Raw genomic sequence first — 19,037 nt, 5'->3', positions numbered from 1 at the left:
ACACGCTGTCAGTCTGCTTACGTCTGCAACGAGTCCGCAGACGAAATTGTAAATAGCCTACTGGAGCCGAGTCAGTTGATAGAGGTGGAGAAAAGGGCAGACATATAAATGTAGAAAAAAAACGACGTATAGAAAATTCGGAGGCTACTCGGTCAGGCGGGCAGATATGTTGACTCGACCATCGAAAAAAACGACGTCACATCGGGTTGAACGAGACGCGCATTATATAATCTTCATAAACCTGCCTCGTTGCATCCGTTTTTTTTTATCAACCAATGGCCTCTTCTGGACAACTATGCATATGAATATAAATGCAAATATATGGTAGCGCACTGCTTGAACCGAAATGTCTGTGTTTATTTGTGCTGTTGTTATTTTTAGCCTAAGCCATCCATGTTTCATCGGATGGTTCCGAAAAGGCGCATAATTTAATAGCATTACATTATTTTATTTGTGAATGGGGTTTATCCCTCTGTTTTTTGGAGACGAACATTTTATAACGTCGCAATGAACTGCACCATGGATTTCAATCAGATTTCTTAGGGTATAGTGCCGGTTTAATCGGTGGAAAGAGGGAAACGCTGTTCATGTAAACAAGAGCCGACAATCCTCTCAGATCCGCCCCATTTATTTATTATATCTTTCAGTATTTCTTGACACATCTGGAAAAGTGTTTTTTTCTACCGTTCTTCCACGAAGACGGCAATGTCATCATCAACATCCCGGCGTGGTTTTGTTGTTGTGTGATTTTACTACTGGATCTCGGCAGTTACCCCTGCGCCAAGCCATACATCAGCATTTCTATAAGGTAATGCCTTTACCTTCATTTCCCATAACATGTTATAGGAACAGCAAATGTTGCCCCAAACACCATAGATGAAATCAGATCCCTTAAATATCTTATTGCATATAGCCTACCTTACTGTAATATTGCATGTGAAGTCAATGTAAATAGGAGCTAGAGGTCGGTGTAAGGTGTTTTTCCACAATAATTGACATGTATGCAATTTCTGCTGTAGCACAAGTAGGCCTAGTAGATGATACATCGTGTGTTTGTATGCTATGCCATTTCCCACAGAAACTCTAGTCAGCATGTCTGCTTTATTTGCGAAAGAACTATAAAGATAACGTATCCCAGGTTTTAGTACTGTGCGTTTAACTTCAGTCGTGACGTGACTAGTGCTCGTAAATATTTCACAGAAAAACAAAAAGTCGATCAGCTGACTTGTGATGATGGAGCTCATGCACTGTATCTTTCTAATCATATTTTAACGGATGGCTTTGTCAGAAAACCTCTTATCAGACTTGGTCATCGCGTAAACATACCGACAGTGTCGTTGGAATTCATAATAATGACATTGTTTCTGTTGTTTATGTGAATAAATGTGTAGACATTAGGCCTACGCACCGCGTCTGTGCGCGTTGTCAGGTGAATGGGTTTATCATGCGCGCGTCTTTGGGGTGTTGGGGTTGGGGATGTGCTCGTCTGGCTGGGATGATCATTTGTTTTGAGTTCATGAAGCTATTTCGATATCAGTGCTTTAGCTAATATAATTTCATCTGAAACACATTTAATGACAGCGTGAGGATGCATATGCCCCATGTACAGAATGCCTCTATCAAGCTGCCTCTACCATGGTCGTTAAATTGGACAAACAGAGGCGTGGGGGCGTGGCGTGTGTAACATTTTAGTGCTGGATACGCTGAGACGTGACGAGTACTCACTCAGATTCACCTTTCAGGCTAAAATATTTGTATTGCAGACTGACAAATGAACACAGAATGTAGGCCTACCAAATTACACTAGGGAGGCTGGTGGGGTGGGGGATTCCAATATACACTATCTGTAAGTTATTTGTGTGACTGTGACTGCAGCCATTTGTCTCCACCCTTGCAGAGCCATGTGGAGCTTTTCTATACACGCATATTCTATGCCAATAATTATAATCAATTTCATTTGAATACCAGGGTGTAGTGAGGAGTTTTAGCTTGGGGAAGGAAGCTTTGATAAAAATGAAAAGATAAGAAGCTCCACATGATAAGAAACCCCACATGTACAATGATGTCCACACATGTCTGGAGGCTAACAATTTATGTGACACAATCCAATTCCATGTCCTGTCACAAGTTTCGACTGTATGTACAGTTGAAGTCGGAAGTTTACATACACTTAGGTTGGAGTCATTAAAACTCGTTTTTCAACCACTCCACACATTTCTTGTTAACTTTGTGCACGATACAAGTAATTTTTCCAACAATTGTTTACAGACAGATTACTTCACTTATAATTCACTATCACAATTCCAGTGGGGCAGAAGTTTACATACACTAAGTTGACTGTGCCTTTAAACAGCTTGGAAAATTCCAGAAAATGATGTCATGGCTTTAGAAGCTTCTGATAGGCTAATTGACATCATTTGAGTCCATTGGAGGTGTACCTGCGGATGTATTTCAAGGCCTACCTTCAAACTCAGTGCCTCTTTGCTTGACATCATGGGAAAATGAAAAGAAATCAGCCAAGACCTCAGAAAAAAATTGTAGACCTTCACAAGTCTGGTTCATCCTTGGGAGCAATTTCCAAACGCCTGAAGGCACCACGTTGATCTGTACAAACAATAGTACGCAAGTATAAACACCATGGAACCACGCAGCTGTCATACCGCTCAGGAAGGAGACGCGTTCTGTCTCCTAGAGATTAATGTACTTTGGTGCGAAAAGTGCAAATCAATCCCAGAACAACAGCAAAGGACCTTGTGAAGATGCTGGAGGAAGCAGGTACAAAAGTATCTATATCCACAGTAAAACGAGTCCTACATAACCTGAAAGGCCGCTCAGCAAGGAAGAAGCCACTGCTCCAAAACCGCCATAAAAAAGCCAGACTACGGTTTGCAACTGCACATAGGGACAAAGATCGTACTTTTTGGAGAAATGTCCTCTGGTCTGATGAAACAAAAATAAAACTGTTTGGCCCCAATGACCATCGTTATGTTTGGAGGAAAAAGGGGGAGGCTTGCAAGCCGAAGAACACCATCCCAACCGTGAAGCACGGGGGTGGCAGCATCATGTTGTGGGGGTGCTTTGCTGCAGGAAGGACTGGTGCACTTCACAAAATAGAGGGCCTCATGAGGAAGGAAAGTCATGTGGATATATTGAAGCAACATCTCAAGACATCAGTCAGGATGTTAAAGCTTGGTTGCAAATGGGTCTTCCAAATATTTGTACCATTTGCTCTAGCTTGCCTAGAGTGCCAGGTTTTAGTTTTTTTAGTTTTGTGATGATTCTATTGTTCCATGATGTCAGACAAGCTCAATCAAGCACAGATAAAGTATATGTAATATCTATTTTTAACTTGCATACTTCCAAAGTTGTGGCAAAATGGCTTAAGGACAACAACGTCAAGGTATTGGAGTGACCATCACAAAGCCCTGACCTCAATCCCATAGAACATTTGTGGGCAGAACTGAAAAAGTGTGTGTGAGCAAGGGGGCCTACAAACCTGACTCAGTTACACCAGCTCTGTCAGGAGGAATAGGCCAAAAATCACCAAACTTATTGTGGGAAGCTTGTGGAAGGCTACCCGAAACGTTTGACCCAAGTTAAAGGCAATGCTACCAAATACAAATTGAGTTTTTGTAAACTTCTGACCCACTGGGAATGTGATGAAAGAAATAAAAGCTGAAATAAATAATTCTCTCTACTATTATTCTGACATTTCACATTCTTAAAATAAAGTGGTGATCCTAACTGACCTAAGACAGGGAATTTTTACTAAGATTAAATGTCAGGAATTGTGAAAAACGGAGTTTAAATGTATTTGGCTAAGGTGTATGTAAACTTCCAACTTCAACTGTATGTTCCTATGAGTGTACATGTGCAGTAATATGTGTCTGATTTGTGGTCATTTTCATTTAATTTCTGGTCAGTTGAATTTAACATCAACTTCCAGTGCAATACCTGAATTGACTGGCATCAAGATGGCAAACTGCTTCTTACTCGCGTGTGTGTTTGTTTGACGATTTTCTGCTATCGTGAAAGTTTACATACATATTGGTATTATACTATAAATGTGCATGCATATGTCGGGATTTGATCATATTTATATATGAAAATCAATATTTATGTGCGTGTGTCTCTGTGTGTGTCTGTGTTATTAGAGGGTGCTTTAGGTACCAATGTATCCTAAAATATTGTTGAAAACAAAACTTCAAAGCATTAACTATCCTAGTGGTTAGAGCATTGGGCCAGTAACCGAAAGGTTGCTAGATCAAATCCCTGAGCTGACAAGGTAAAACTCTGTTTTTCTGCCCCTGAACAAGGCAGTTAACCTACTGTTCCTAGGTTGTCATTGTAAATAATAATTTGTTCTTAACTGACTTTCCAAGTTAAATAAAGGTAAAATGGAAGAAAAAAGTAGCATCATCCTTACCCAAAGTCCCTAAACTCCTCCAATGTTCAGTGATTATAGCAGCAAGATAATCTATAGCAACTCCTAGTGGTTGTGGATTAGAACACACAGCCTAAATCTTTCTCTTCCTACTAAGTTGGCCAATGCATTAGTAAAGTACACATTCCACCTTTCCCACCTCCCACACATTCCCACCTTTCTCCCTGAATGTCACAGAATTCTGTTTTTTCTTTGCTAATGCTACCATCCACCTAAGAAAGGACAGTTACAGTGGAGTCGATTGACCCAATGAACCCTCTCTATATTGAGCAGCTTCTGACTGAAAATACATGAATGAAAAACACATGTTTCAGCAGCATTGTAGGAACCCTCTCATTCATTTTGACATCCATTTCAAGATATCGATGAGCAGGATGCAAACAGCGACACAGGCGTGGATAGTGTTGTGCCTTCAGAAAGTTTTCATACTCCTTGACTTATTCCACATTTTGTGGTGTCACAGCCTAATTTCAAAATTGATTAAATATATTTTTTCTCACCTATTTACACACAATACCCCATCATGACAAAGAGAAAACATGTTTTTAAAATCTTCTGCAAATGTATTGAAAATGAAATGCATTAATATCTCATTTACAAGTATTCTCTCCAGTATTCTCTCATTTACAAGCACACTCTCTAAAGGCTTTCCACACTTGGATTGTAGCAACATTTGCCCATTTTTCTTTTAAAAATTCTTCAAGATCTATCAAATTGGTTGTTGATCATTGCTAGACAACCAATTTAAGTCCGTGCCATATATTTTCAAGTAGATTTAAGTCAAAACTTTAACTTGGCCATTCAGGAACATTCACTGTCTTCTTGTTAAGCAACTCCAGTGTAGATCTGGCCTCGTGTTTTAGGTTATTGTCCTGCTGAAAGGTAAATTCATTTTTTACATTTAGCAGACACTCTTATCCAGAGCGACTTACAGTAGTGAATGCATTCATTTCATCCAATGCATTTTTTTTTGTACTGGCCCCCCATGGGAATCAAACCCACAACCCTGGCGTTGCAAACACCATGCTCTACCAACTGAGCCACAGGGAAGGCTTATCTACCAGTGTCTGGTGGAAAGCAGACTGAGCCAGGTTTTCCTCTAGGATTTTGCCTGTACTTAGCTCCATTCCATTTCTTTTTGATCCTGAAAAACTGCCCAGTCCTTAACGATTACAAGCATACCCATAACGTGATGCAGCCACCACTATGCTTTAAAATATGGAAAGTGATACTCAGTAATATGTTGTATTGGATTTCCCCCAAACACAACACTTTGTATTCAGGACAGAAAGTGAATTGCTTTGAAATATTTTGTTACAGTATTATTTTAGTGCCTTGTTGCAAACTAGATGCATGTTTTTGGAAAAATAAATTCTGTACTTCCTTCTTTTCCCTCCGTCAATTAGGTTAGTATCATGGACTAACTACAATGTTGTTGATCCATCCTCAGTTTTCTCCTATCACAATCATTAAACTCTTTAACTGTTTTATGGATGCCTGTATCTTTGTAGTGACTGGGTAAATTGATACACCATTCAAAGTGTAATGAATAACTTTACCATTCTGAAAGGGATATTCAATGTCTGCTTTTTTAAACCCATCTACCAATAGGTGCTGTTCTTTGCGAGGCATTGCAAAGCCTCTCTGGTCTTTGTGGTTGAATCTGTGTTTGAAATTCACTGCTCGACTGAGGGACCTGACAGATAATTGTAAATGTGGGGTTCAGAGATGAGGTAGTAATTCAAAAATCATGTTAAACACTATAATTGCACACAGAGTAAGTCCATGCAACTTATTATGTGACTTGTTAAGCAAATGTTTACTCCTGAGCTTGCCATAACAAAGGGGCTGAATACTTATTGACTCAAGACATTTTAGCTTTTCATTTTTTCTTAATTTGTAAACATTTCAAAAAACATAATTCCACTTTGACATTATGGGGTATTGTGTGTAGGCCAGTGACAAAAAATATTTAATCCATTTTAAATTCAGGCTATAATAAAACAAATTGTGGAAAAACTCAAGGGATGTGAATACTTTCTGAAGGCACTGTAGGTGTAAAACTGGTGATGATGACTAAAAGAGGGAAAACGAAAGGGTTCACTGCAATGAACGAGAGGGAAAGAGAGAGAGCCCACTATCTGGCCATTTACCCGAGGAGGGCTAAGACGTTCCATCAGACACAGACATGCAGTGGGATTCCAGAGATGTTGAGGGATTGAAAGATGGAGGGATACTCAAATGAGCCTGACAGACAGGGGGCAAGAAAAGGCTCACAGAGGGAAATACGGAAGAGAGACAAAGACAGAGAGGACAGAGAGAGAGAGAGAGCACAGAGAGAGAGAGATAGAGAGAGGACAGAGAGAGAGAGAGAGAGAGAGAGAGCACAGAGAGAGAGAGCTAGAGAGAGGACAGAGAGAGAGAGGACAAAGAGAGAGAGAGGAGAGAGAGAGGACAGAGAGAGAGAGACAGAGAGAGGACAGAGAGAGAGAGGCCAAAGAGAGAGAGAGAGAGGACAGAGAGAGAGAGAGAGAGGACAGAGAGAGAGGACAGAGAGAGAGAGGACAGAGAGAGAGAGGACAGAGAGAGAGGAGGACAGAGAGAGAGAGAGAGAGGACAGAGAGAGAGGACAGAGAGAGAGAGAGAGAGAGAGGACAGAGAGAGAGAGAGAGGACAGAGAGAGAGAGCAGAGAGAGAGAGAGAGAGAGGACAGAGAGAGAGAGAGAGGACAGAGAGAGGACAGAGAGAGAGAGAGCGCGAGAGAGATGAAGGGAGGAACTGACTAGTGTCAGACAGACATGGCAGATGCTCACATTTAAAGCTCATTTCTCCACTAGAGTTCCGCACTGCCGGGCTCCTGATCTGGCTGATCCGCGATGAATCTTTTACTGCAGATGTCCTGGAAGCGCCAAATTTAATTTGACTGGACCAGAGTGTGAGCAGTATGATTATATACAGTATGATTCAGAGCCCTGTTTGTGGGGAGGGAGGGAGAGAAAGAGAGAGCGGGAGAGAGTGGTAGAGAGAGAGAGAGAGAGAGAGAGAGAGGGGATAGAGAGAGAGAGAGAGTCTGTGAGTGTGGGTAAAGGAACCAGAGCAGGTGTAGTAATAGAACAGACTGTAGTGTGACTGTGGAGTCCAGCTGTAGTCCTCTCTAAAGCTGAGGACGGATGGGAGGAGGAGTGGGGTGCTCACGGGATCAAGATAATTCCCAGATTTGTTAGTAGATTAAGTTAAGGAATAAGAGGAACAAGATGGCGGACTGAACACAGCAGTGCAGTTCACCTCAATATAAAAACATAATATTCAATATCTGTAAGTTAGACTAAATATTAACACTTCACATACTGGTGGGTAATAACCTGGATAACAACACAAAACAAATCATAAGGCTAGAGAAATGTATCGACAAATATTACAAAAACAAGCAACACCCAAACATGATGGAGAACCAATCTCCAAAAGAAAACGTGACTCCTTGACGGACACAGACGATTTAAGCTTTTCACCAACAGGAATGGTAAGGGTGGAAAACCGATGTGTTAACATTGATAAATCACAAACTGGGCATACGGTACTTGAATCAGATGGTAAAGATATAAAAGAGTTAAAGGCGAGTGAAGAAAAAGCTGTGACAATGGAGAAAGAAACAAACAAGCTAAAAGGGACAGTCAATAAGATTGAAACGGACGTTAATGAACTTAAAAAGGAAACATCTTTCTGAGAGAAGCCTTAATTGACATACAGACTAGATCTAGGAGAGAACATCTGGTACTTACTGGTATCCAAGAGAAAGAAGGAGAAGTTCCTGAGGGTGTAGTTAGAGAGTTCCTCCTTACAGCGTTTCAGATCCCACGCGAAGCTGTCGACAAAATCACACTAGAATGTGTACACTGTTTTGGACAGAGAGGACTGAGATATGAACGCCCAATCGTTGCCAAATTTGCTATTTAAAGATAAAATAATGGTTAAAAGCCTAGGTAAAAGACTTGCTAACACAAAAATAGGCATGAATGATTAGTTCCTGAAGGAAATTGAAGAATGGCGCAAAGTTTTGTACCCAATCTTCAAGGAGAATAGATTAAAAGGGAAACGTGAAGCTCTCATAGTCAATAAACTGTATATTGATACAAATGTTCCGAGACACAAAGATGACTCAATGGCTATTCTAAATATTACAAAGTTCCCATAGAGGAGTCGAATAATGGAAACACCAATACTAGCCATGTTAGGGATTGTAATAAAAAACAATTGTTAAAGAAATAAACAACTACACTATACCATTCTAGATAGGGATGTTGTAAAATAATTAGTATTCGACTTTCCATTTATAGTATTTCATAAATTGATAAGACAGCATTAGAAGAAAGGATAATTAACAAAATAATACATCTTCAAATATAAGGAACTGGAACACAAAAGCACTCAATCAACATGGTAGAGATAAACACAGAGGACATAGAAGGCTCAGTATGTGGGTATGTACAGATGTATTGTGATGGAAGGTGGGGTGTGTGTTTTTGTGTTTGGAAAAGTGTGGAGTTAAGTGAGTGAAAAAGGATAATGGTTGCAAATCCCAGAGCCCATGTGTTTGTGAGCAGGGGTTGTGAGCGAGAGCTTTTTTTGTGCAGATATGGGATATACATTTGAAAATAAATGATAAATATAGTTTATTTATTTATTGTCCTATCATGATGGAACGGTCCCCAACCCTATACCCTAGACACCCACCTGAGCAACCCACACATTAAGGAGAAGTCCTTATCTGTTTTATGGGCCTACTGTAAGTAGCCTATATGCAGCCAAATCAGAAAGATGAATGTGGTCAGAGACCTTCTAGAGCAGCACCGCCCCGTCAAGATTCTGAGCCTGCCTGGCAGGGTTGGTCCTGCAAAGCCAGAGCCCCTGATGGGAGAGCATAATATAAGGAAATTCTCAAAGCTGCTAATGAGAACCTTGATGACCTTGTACCTAGCCGGGGGGGATTCCGGTAGGGTGCCCCCACCCAGGCAGTGGCAGTGCTGGCAACACTAGCTGCAGTAACCCATGGGCAGGGGGTCACTCAGACATTCAGAGGGGGCATATTATTGTGGCCATGGTGGCACAAAATCAAAGGTCTGACTGCACAGAGATGCTTGGGAATATGGTCACAACGGGGGACCATGTGTGGGTGTTTCAGGGGAACGGGATATATCTGACCTCTATCATCTAGGACGTGACAATGGTTAATCAAATCTCCCCATTTTTGCCTACTTTTTGCTCAGATTTGCCTGCCTTCTCAAACAGCTGCAACTGTATATGCATTCGTAAATCAAGACCTTTCTTGAGTTGGGCTCTGGGATGGGCAACTGTTGAGAATCTGAGACTATGGTTGGTTGTGTGTGTGTGTGTGGGTGGTGTGGGTGTGTGCCACAACTGTTGCGAGGGAGTAAAAGATGTTAGGGACAATATAGAATGAATCACAATAATTGTTTGCTAAAATAATAATTGCTTGCTAAAAATGTAATTTTTTTAATGGCAATCCTGCATGAACCACCTACATTATTACGAATATTATTAGTTAATTATGGAAAATAAGATAAGCAGGATTTTTAATATATATTTTATTAGCTATACTGTATATAATGCAAATTGAGGTGAGGGCGATGGAAATGCTTTTGGCTGTTGATCTGCTTCACTATGGTACTTTTTAATGATGAGTTTACAAACATATATTATGATAAATAGATTTGAAACTTGTGTCTCATTATGGTAAATGGTGAAATAAGTATAGCCAGTTATAATTGTAATGGCTTAGCAGATAATAAGAAAAGACTATCAGTATTTACCTGGCTAAAAGAGAAGGAATATAATATCTATTTTTTACAGGAAACTCATTCAGCAATTTTAGATGACGTTTTGTGGAAAAAGAACTGGGGGGAATATACTTCTCCCATGGGCAAAGAAATTTAAAAGGGGTGATGGTTTTAATTAACAGTAATTTTGATCCAAATGTGCAAATTGTCCAAACAGATCCTCAAGGTAGATGGATGAGTTTAAATATGTTATTAGAACATAAACAGATATGGCTTATTAACCTATACGGTCCAAATAATGATGATCCAAGCTTCTTTGAAAATATACAGTACCAGTCAAAAGTTTGGACACACCTATTCATTCAATGGGTTTTTCTTTATTTGTACTATTTTCTACATTGTAGAATAATAGCGAAGACATCAAAACTATGGAATAACACATATGGAATCATATAGTAATCAATACATATATTTATATTATATTTAAAGATACTCATATTTTATATTTGAGATTCTTCAAAGTAGCCTCCCTTTGCCTTGATGACAGCTTTGCGCACTCTTGGCGTTCTCTCAACCAGCTTCATGAGGTAGTCACCTGGAATGCATTTCAATTAACAGGTGTACCTTGTTAAAATTTCATTTGCGTAATTTCTTTCCTTCTTAATGCGTTTAAGCCAACCAGTTGTATTGTCAAATCAAATCAAATCAAATGTAATTGGTCACATACACGTGATTAACAGATGTTATTGTGAGTGTAGTGAAATGCTTGTGCTTCTAGTTATGACAGTGCAGCAATATCTAACAAGTAATATCTAACAATTCCACAACAGACACCCAATACACACAAATCTAAGTAAAGGAATGGAATAGGAACAAATGAATATATGGATGAGCAATGTCAGAGCGGCATAGGCAAGATGTAGTAGATAGTATAGAATACAGTATATACATGACAAGGTAGGGGTGGTATACAGAAGATAGCTCTATTTGGTAAAAGACTAAGTTCATATTTTGGCAAGAACAGCTCAAATAAGCAAAGAGAAACAACAGTCCATTATTACTTTAAGGCATGAAGGTCAGTCAATTCAGAAAATTTTCAAGAACTTTGAAAGTTTCTTCAAGTGCAGTCGCAAAACCCATCAAGCGCTATGATGAAACTGGCTCTCATGAGGACCGCCACAGGAAAGGAAGACCCAGAGTTACCTCTGCTGCAGAGGATAAGTTCATTAGAGTTAACTGCACCTTAGATTGCAGCCCAAATAAATGCTTCACAGAGTTAAAGTAACAGACACATCTCAACATCAACTGTTCAGAGGGGAATTAGGCTTTCATGGTCTAATTGCTGCAAAGAAACCACTACTAAAGGACACCAATAAGAAGAAGAGACTTGCTTGGGCCAAGAAACACAAGCAAGGAAAAGCAGCCAACAACTGCTCAGCATATGTGGGAACTCCTTCAAGACTGTTGGAAAAGCATTCCAGGTGAAGCTGGTTGAGAGAATGCCAAGAGTGTGCAAAGTTGTTATCAAGGCAAAGGGTGGCTACTTTGAAAAATCTAAAATCTATTTTGATTTGTTTAACACTTTTTGGTTACTACATGTTTCCAAATGTGTTATTTTGTACATTTGCGTTACATTTGCGTCATTTAGCAGACGCTCTTATCCAGAGCGACTTACAAATTGGTGCATTCACCTTATGATATCCAGTGGAACAACCACTTTACAATTGTACATCTATATCTTTTTTGGGGGGGGGGGGGGGTTGGAAGGATTACTTAATCCTATCCCAGGTATTCCTTAAAGAGGTGGGGTTTCAGGTGTCTCCGGAAGGTGGTGATTGACTCCGCTGTCCTGGCGTCGTGAGGGAGCTTGTTCCACCATTGGGGTGCCAGAGCAGCGAACAGTTTTGACTGGGCTGAGCGGGAACTGTGCTTCCTCAGAGGTAGGGAGGCGAGCAGGCCAGAGGTGGATGAACGCAGTGCCCTTCTTTGAGTGTAGGGACTGATCAGAGCCTGAAGGTACGGAGGTGCCGTTCCCCTCACAGCTCCGTAGGCAAGCACCATGGTCTTGTAGCAGATGCGAGCTTCAACTGGAAGCCAGTGGAGTGTGCGGAGGAGCGGGGTGACGTGAGAGAACTTGGGAAGGTTGAACACCAGACGGGCTGCAGCGTTCTGGATGAGTTGTAGGGGTTTGATGGCACAGGCAGGGAGCCCCGCCAACAGCGAGTTGCAGTAATCCAGACGGGAGATGACAAGTGCCTGGATTAGGACCTGCACCGCTTCCTGTGTGAGGCAGGGTCGTACTCTGCGAATGTTGAAGAGCATGAACCTACAGGATCGGGTCACCGCCTTGATGTTAGCGGAGAACGACAGGGTGTTGTCCAGGGTCACGCCAAGGCTCTTAGCACTCTGGGAGGAGGACACAATGGAGTTGTCAACCGTGATGGCGAGATCATGGAACGGGCAGTCCTTCCCCGGGAGGAAGAGCAGCTCCGTCTTGCCGAGGTTCAGCTTGAGGTGGTGATCCGTCATCCACACTGATATGTCTGCCAGACATGCAGAGATGCGATTCGCCACCTGGTTATCAGAAGGGGGAAAGGAGAAGATTCATTGTGTGTCGTCTGCGTAGCAATGATAGGAGAGACCATGTGAGGATATGACAGAGCCAAGTGACTTGGTGTATAGCGAGAATAGGAGAGGGCCTAGAACTGAGCCCTGGGGGACACCAGTGGTGAGAGCACGTGGTGCGGAGACGGATTCTCGCCATGCCACCTGGTAGGAGCGACCTGTCAGGTAGGACGCAATCCAAGAGTGAGCCGCGCCGGAGATGCCCAACTCGGAGAGGGTGGAGAGGAGGATCTGATGGTTCACAGTATCAAAGGCAGCAGATAGGTCTAGAAGGATGAGAGCAGAGGAGAGACAGTTAGCTTTAGCAGTGTGTTTTGATGTCTTCACTATTATTCTATGTCCAGCTTTTGACTGGTATTGTATATATATGTGGGGCGGCAGGGGCGGCAGGTAGCCTTGACATTTTCAAAATGTTGTTATGTTACAGCGTATTCTAAATTGGATTAAAATATGTTTTCCCTCATCAATCTACACATAATGACAAAGAAAAAACATGGAAATATCACTTTTACATAGGTATTCAGACCCTTTACTCAGTACTTTGTTGAAGCACCTTTGGCAGCAATTATAGCCTCGAGTCTTCTTGCGTATGACGCTACAAGCTTGGCACACCTGTCTTTGGGGAGTTTCTCCCATTCTTCTCTGCAGATCCTCTCAAGCTCTGTCAGGTTGGATGGGGAGCATTGCTGCAGAGCTATTTTCAGGTCTCTCCAGAGATGTTCGATCGGGTTCATGTTCGAGCTCTGGCTGGGCCACTCAAGGACATTCAGAGACTTGTCCCAAAGCCACTTGTGCATTGTCTTGGCTGTGTGCTTAGGGTTGTTGTCCTGTTGGAAGGTGAACCTTCACCCCAGTCTGAGATCCTGAGCGCTCTGGAGCAGGTTTTCATCAAGGATCTCGCTGTACTTTGCTCCGTTCATTTTTCCTTGATCCTGACTAGTCTCCCAGTCCCTGTCGCTGAAAAACATCCCCACAGCATGATGCTGCCACCACCATGCTTCACCATAGGGATGATGCCAGGTTTCCTCCTGACGTGACACTTGGCATTCAGGCCAAAGAGGTCAATCTTGGTTTCATCAGTCCAGAGAATCTGTTTCTCATGGCCTGAGAGTCTTTAGGTGCCTTTTGGCAAACTCCAAGCAGGCTGTCATGTTCCTTTTACTGAGGAGTGGCTTCCATCTGGCCACTCTACCATAAAGGCCTAATTGGTGGAGTGCTGCAGAGATGGTTGCCCTTCTGGAATGTTCTCCCATCTCCACAGAGGAACTCTGTTGCTCTGTCAGAGTGACAATCGGGTTCTTGGTAACCTCCCTGACCAAGGCCCTTCTCCCCCAATTGCTCAGTTTGGCTGGGCGGCCAGCTCTAGGAAAAGTGTTGGTGGTTCCAAACTTCTTCCATTTAAGAATGATGGAGGCCACTGTGTTCTTGGGGACCTTCAATGCTGCAGAAATGTTTTGGTACCCTTCCCCAGATCTTTATCTAAACACAATCCTGTCTCAAAGGTCAACGGACAATTCCTTCGACCTCATGGCTTGGTTGTACTGATATGCACTGTCAACCGTGGGACCTTATATAGACAGGTGTGTGCCTTTCCAAATTATGTCCAATCAATTTCATTTACCACAGATGGGCTCCAATAAAGTTGTAGAAACCTCTCAAGGATGATCCATGGAAACAGGATGTCAAAGGGTCTGAATGCTTATTTAAATAAGGTATTTCTATTTTTAATAAAGTTGTTAACATTTCTAAAAACCTGTTTTCGCTTTGTCATTATGGGATATATATATATACAATATATATGGGGGATTGGAAATTATGCAGAAAATTACAATCTATCTGCAATATTAAAGCTGATCTAACCCCTAAAAACATATAAATTAAAATAAAATAAAAGTTCCCCTACACAGAATCTTCCCAGATGATGTAAGGTTCTGAGTCACATGGAAGTCTAGATCAATCATAATAACTGTCTTTATAAGGCAATAAACTTGACAGAGATGAGGGTTTCAATGAGATACTGTGATGTGTATGTCTCTCGTAACAACAGCCCCCACCTCTCCTCTTCTCTCCTCTCCTCTTTGAGAACTCAGCCTGTGTGGATGAGCTCCTCTCCGTCTGATCGAAACCCAGACATTAATTTATTAAAAACTATATTTTTCTGCGCAGACATTAGTCCAACATTAGTATCTTCCAACATCAGTCGCTGAATCATAAGTCTGGCAGCGAGACGAGTCCAACATCTATTTGTGATTTGGTCGAATTGACCTTCCAAATTGGATGCACAGTACAACATGCCTTACAGTAGAATACTGGTTGAAATGACCATAATGTGATTAGTGTTAGTGTTGTGTTGATTAAGCCCATTTTGTTGGAGCCAGCAGTAAAAGCCATTCACCCACTGAACTGCACAAAGCTGACATACAGCATAAATGAAGATAAATGAAGGGGAAAGGGTTAAATGACTATTTAGACTGTAGTGAACAAGAGAGGGAGGGAGAGAGAGGAGAGAGTTAGATGTAGAATATGATTCCTGCTCAGCAACAGTGCAGAATTTTTTTTGGGGGAAAAGAGGCAGTTGAAAGGAACAAAAGAGGGCAGCGATAGGAGAAAAACAAATAAACCACATAAATGTTTCAAAGAAGTGGTTTATTGGAACATGAATCATACACAACAGCGAGGGAGCGAAACAGGCATGGAAGGCAGTGCAGAGCAGCAGACCTCCTTCCAGAAGCCTCCTTCCAGTAGCATCCTTTTCTCCTCTCTTTCGCTGGCAGGCCCAGAAACAGGTAAACATTACAGAAACACTGCTCCTTGCTGCTCGCTCCACTTCAGAAGAGGTCAGAAGAGGGTACACACCCCCAGGGGTAGGGCTCTATCTTCTCCAAATACTGTGTTAATTGTCATGGATCTCATCTCATCTGGGTTTGCTACACAGTATGTAAATATATTTAACTCAGAAATAGACCTCAACTACAGTAGACAGACAGACACACTCTTAGACATTGGTGTCTTCTCAGACAGAATATGATGACAATTTTGGGAGATGGTATAAATGAAAGGGGTTGGTACATGACTTTGGATCATGTTGTATGTATTTCACATAGTCCTGATTCATTGCCTCATGATGCTACTACATGTTTTATGATGTCAGAGGCATTGTAGGTTTGCCTAAAAACAAATTTGCATCCATGTTTTTCAATGTTTCATATATTTTCATAATTGTTTGATTGGTCACAAAACAAACACATGCTCTGAATTATACAAAAGATTTCAGAGTACCAAGGAGGGCGCAGGGCAATGTTGCAGGGAAATTGGCATCAGACGATAGGATAGTCAGATCCTGTTTCAGAAAGGATGCTGGCTTAGTGTTCAGGAGTGTGTGTGTCTTTAGGCTTCAGCAGAACGGGGCGCCCCGTCCTCCCTGAGGAACTGAATTTTTACCATTTTCATTACTGATACCAATCCTCTCTCTCTCTTTCTCACTACTCTCTCTCTTTCGTTCTCTCTCCCTCTCTCTCTCTCTCTCTCCCTCTCTCTCTCTCTTTCATATGCGCGTGCGTGCGCACGTGCGTACACACACACACACACACACACACACACACACACACACACACACACACACACACACACACACACACACACACACACACACACACACACACTACTTTCCACACTCGCATGCCTTCTCTATACTTTAGCTACCCAGAGGGGAGGGATGAACCCAGTAGCACAGACAGCACATGACAGGAAGTAGTCACAGGAAGTACCCTCATCCAGCCAAGATGCACCCCAGAGATTTAGAGGTGGGAGGGATATTAGTGTGTGTTTGTTTGCGTGACGTGCTGTTTTTTTGTTTGTGCATGCATGAGTGCAAGTAAGTGAGTGTTTATGTGTGTTCCTGTCTGTGTGTGTATGACATGATGGTGGATACCAAATTGCCCATGGCAACGCAGGACACCAGCAGCAGGTCAAGCTGGCCTGGTCATTTGGAGTGTGTGAATTTCGCTCACAGAGGCAGCTGAGGCAGAGTGTGTCTGTGTCTCAAGGGCAAGCTATCCTGTTGTATGAGAGACTCAGCAGCAACCCATTGGTGTCACTGAGGAGTGTGATGTGCTGTTGTGCCAAGCCTCTCATCATGCACATACTGTACCACACATGCTGAGCTTTCAGTGGCGGTATATACTCTGTCTCTTCCTCTCTCTTCCTCTCCCCCCTTCTCTGTCATTCTCTTTTCCTCTCTTCTTCTCTGCCCCCTCTCTTTCTCTATCTCTCAACTTTCTTTCTCTATCTCTCTCTCGCTTCCTCTCTCTTCGTCCCCCCTTCTCTCTCTCTTGCTTTGTCTTTCTCTCTCTGTCTCTCTTCCTCCCCCCTCTCTATCTCTCGCTCTCTGTCTTTCTCTCTCTCGCTCTCTCTCTCCCTCTCTCCCCCCTCTCTCTCTTCCCCTCTCTCTCTCTCTCTCTCTCACAGAGCAGCTCTAAGGTATTGTCTGAGACAGTAGAGGTGGTTGTGTGTGTCTGGAGCTCTGGGGTTGTTGTAGCTTCTCTTCCATTTGGAATTTTCTTGAGCACAGTGTGTGTGTGTGTGTGTGTGTGTGTGTGTGTGTGTGTGTGTGTGTGTGTGTGTGTGTGTGTGTGTGTGTGTGTCTGGGTGTGTCTGGGTGTGTGTGTGTCTGGGTGTCTGTGTGTGTGCGTGTGTGTGTGGCCAGTGAATGTTCATGTGTGCTGAGTGCACTGAGTCACCTTGGTTACACTGCAGATACCAGCCAGAGATGATGAAGCCAACGGCAGGATGGGGTAGGGAATGGAGGGTAGGAGGGAGGGGTAGAGGGAGGTCATTGAGTGCCTTTGTATGTTGACTACACCATGGAGGGAGAGCGAGAGAGAGAGAGGGAGAGAGAAAGAGAGAGCACGACTAGTTTGCTGTAATTTTAATTTGATATTAAAAATAGGAAAGAATCATAAGGTAATATACAATATGGTTTCGGCCTTAAACACATACTCAAAAAAAAGTTACACTACAACTTGGAATTAAAATAGATTTTTGGGGGGTTTGTATCATTTCATTTACACAACATGCCTACCACTTTGAAGATGCAAAATATTTTTTTTGGTGAAACAAACAAGAAATAAGACAAAAAAAACAGAAAACTTGAGCGTGCATAACTATTCACCCATGTTGCTATAGCACTATGCTTAGGGTCATTGTCCTGCTGGAAGGTGAACCTCCGTCCCAGTCTCAAATCTCTGGAAGACTGAAACAGGTTTCCCTCAATAATTTCCCTGTATTTAGCGCCACCCATCATTCCTTCAATTCTGACCAGTTTCCCAGTCCCTGCCGATGAAAAACATCCCCACAGCATGATGCTGCAGCCACCAGGCTTCACTGTGGGGATGGCGTTCTCAGGGTGATGAGAGGTGTTGGGTTTGCGCCAGACATAGTTTTTTCCTTGATGGCCAAAAAGCAACATTTTTAGTCTCATCTGACCAGAGTACCTTCTTCTATATGTTTGAGGAGTCTCCCACATGCCTTTTGGCGAACACCAAACGTGTTTGCTTATTTTTGTCTGTAAGCAATGGCTTTTTTCTGGCCACTCTTCCGTAAAGCCCAGCTCTGTGGGGTGTATGGCTTAAAGTGGTCTTATGGATAGATACTCCAATCTCGGCTGTGGAGCTTTGCAGCTCCTTTAGGGTTATCTTTGGTCTCTTTGTTTCTTTCCCCTCCTTGCCTGGTTCGTGAGTTTTGGTGGGCGGCCTTCTCTTGGCAGATTTGTTGTGGTGCCATATTCTTTCCATTTTTTAATAATGGATTTAATGGTGCTCCGTTGGGATGTTCAAAGTTTCTGATATTTTTTTATAACCCAACCCTGATCTGTACTTCTCCACAACTTTGTCCCTGACCTGTTTGGAGAGCTCCTTGGTCTTCATGGTGCCGCTTGCTTGGTGGTGCCCCTTGCTTAGTGGTGTTGCAGACTCTGGGGCCTTTCAGAACAGGTGTATATATACTGAGATGATGTGACAGATCATGTGATACTTAGATTGCACACAGGTGGACTTTATTTAACTAATTATGTGACTTCTGAAGGTAATTAGTTGCACCCGATCTTATTTAGGGGCTTCGTACATGAAATCCAAATAAAAATAAATTTAAATTACAGGTTAAATTACAGGCACTGT

At 42.2% G+C, this 19,037-nt stretch overlaps 1 protein-coding gene across 1 annotated transcript in view; it reads left to right on the top strand.

Annotated features, from left to right (window-relative positions):
• The first annotated feature begins 268 nt into the window (after window positions 1-268).
• LOC115153746 (neuronal tyrosine-phosphorylated phosphoinositide-3-kinase adapter 1) overlaps window positions 269-19,037 on the top strand; it is a 43,788-nt gene continuing 25,019 nt past the window's right edge. The window contains exon 1 of the mRNA XM_029699331.1: window positions 269-808. The gene's annotated coding sequence lies outside the window, so the exon portion shown is untranslated. The remainder of the gene's footprint in view (window positions 809-19,037) is intronic.

Source organism: Salmo trutta, chromosome 19, assembly GCF_901001165.1.
Source record: "Salmo trutta chromosome 19, fSalTru1.1, whole genome shotgun sequence".
NCBI classification, from domain to species: Eukaryota; Metazoa; Chordata; class Actinopteri; order Salmoniformes; family Salmonidae; genus Salmo; species Salmo trutta.
Note: the sequence above shows the minus strand (reverse complement) of the source record. Positions and strands in the feature narration are given on the sequence as shown.